At 35.2% G+C, this 2,358-nt stretch overlaps 1 non-coding gene across 1 annotated transcript; it reads left to right on the top strand.

The window, feature by feature from the left end:
• The first annotated feature begins 489 nt into the window (after positions 1 to 489).
• Trnar-acg lies at positions 490 to 562 on the top strand. The gene has a single exon. It is a non-coding gene; the product is annotated as a tRNA-Arg (tRNA).
• Positions 563 to 2,358: the final 1,796 nt, after the last annotated feature.

Here is a 2,358-nt window from a genome sequence, read left to right as displayed (position 1 = left end):
TTAAAAAAGCAAAGCAATTTCATCTGTGTGTTGTGTGGTGTGTCATGTATGTGATGTTTGTGCCATCATAGGTGTGACGAATTTGGCGGTATGATGACACATATATTTGGCTGTTTTATACTGGGAGGGCTAACCCATGTCCTTCCCAGGGGAGCAGTTGGTAGGTAATCATTGTTGGTGGATCTCAACCACCATCATATCTAAATAGACTCACCTTACCATATTTAGCAATCCGCAGGCGTTCACTACACATCCCGCGCATATGAGCACACACACGGATTTTATATGAATCTATACATATAACTTATATACACTTATATATATATATACCAACCGAAATGGACTAAATTAACCGAAATGTGTTCTATTTCCTTCCGTATATATATAATACATATATATTTACTTATTATATACTTTACCTGTTTCTTTGGGTAGTGTTTTTTCTGTCGATTCCAGACAGTAAATAAACTATTTTCTTGCATAAATAACGGCCTTGTGGCGCAACGGATAACGCGTCTGACTACGGATCAGAAGATTCCAAGTTCAAATCCTGGCAAGGTCGTTTACTTGCTGAGTTGATTCATTTTGAATAGAAATGCACTGATCAAATAGAAATATGTCTTTGTGTGTGTGTGTATAAATAAGTAAACCAATATTGAATTTATATATTCACACACATACACTACTGTAAAGAAGGGGTATTTTGGGACTTATGCACGTAACGGAGAGGGTGGCGCCGAGGCAGGGCGGAGTGACATTCGATAGACCGTGAAGGGTAACGCATATACCAATGAGGACATTCTTCAAAACACATTGCTTCTTACAGGGGATAGGCAAATCAGATTTCATTACAGGCGTGTCAGGAAAATAAGGATGGACCTTGTATCAGTTAAACGTACAAAACAAAGATGAATGCGAGTCGTTTGCATTTTAACCCTGCACAAATAAAGTTACAATATACAGGCACACATATTCTCACTTTCACTTATATATTATATATATATATTAATATATATATATTATATATATATATATATATATATAAAATGTATTAGCTTGCTGGAGGTCACTAACTTGCTGGAGGTGGACTGCCTGCTAGCTAGCCGACTTCGACGACATACCTGCCTGGGGAGTGAAGAGTCGTTTGATGGCGTATAGCCAATTTGAACTTCAAACTACCCCATGGTAAATATCTCAGGTTGGGCACTCCCTAACAAGCTAAAGATATCTGTTCACCCTACTATGCCGAAAACCTTCGTTCCTGCTAACATTATCTTGGTCTTATGAAAAGTATTTTACTTGACATTACACTATATACATACATACATACACACACACACAAACACACACACACACACACAAACCCCACACATATAAATATATATCATATATATATATATATATCATATATATATTTGTATATATCATATATAATACATACATATAATTATTTCATCATATATAATTTTATACATATAATATATATATATATTTATATATATATGTATATATATATATATATATATATATATATATATATATATATATATATATTCATACACGCAAACATACATACCTATCTTGAAGATGAATGGGAGTCGTGTGCAGTACTTCAATATGCAAAGTTAAAAAAAACAGGCAAAAATATATATATATAAATATATATATATATTATATATATATTAATATAGATATAATTCATCTTCACTCACAACATATACATAAAGTCACACACACGCACACATCTATATTTCTGCACCCCAACACATCTATATATTTACACATTATGCACGCACACACACACACACACTCACACATACGAGGTATGTTCAAAAGTGTCCGACTTATTTGTGCGTAAACAAATGAAGCTGTCATTTAGTGCATATGCGTCGACGTTCCTAATTTGTATGCGTAAATTTCTTCTAATCTACAGAAGCTGTCAGTCGAAAGCAAACGGGCAATAAGTGAGTATGAGTAAATGCCGTCGGAGTTTAGTTTTTGACAAAATGACGGAAAAAAATGTTCAACGATACTACATCAAAGTTTGTGTTAAGCTTGGAGATTCCCAGGTAGAAACGGGAAACCCCTAAGATTTCTCAGGTATTCGAGGAAGAAGGAATGGGCAATACGACTGGGAAACACACACATAAAAGAGTGGTACAACTGCTTCAAAGATAGCTGCACATCAGTAGAGAGTGAAGCACGTTCTGGTCGGCCCTCAACGTCCCGAAATGAGATCGCCATAATCAGTTGAAGACCAGAGGTCCTCAGTTGATCAATGGCGATCTCATTTGGGTAACGGATACATATAACCACATATTTTTTTGTCTGTGCATTGCATTTCTGTTCAAAGGTTAA

Source organism: Penaeus monodon, unplaced genomic scaffold (assembly GCF_015228065.2).
Source record: "Penaeus monodon isolate SGIC_2016 unplaced genomic scaffold, NSTDA_Pmon_1 PmonScaffold_1367, whole genome shotgun sequence".
In the NCBI taxonomy this organism is placed as follows: domain Eukaryota; kingdom Metazoa; phylum Arthropoda; class Malacostraca; order Decapoda; family Penaeidae; genus Penaeus; species Penaeus monodon.
Note: the sequence above shows the minus strand (reverse complement) of the source record. Positions and strands in the feature narration are given on the sequence as shown.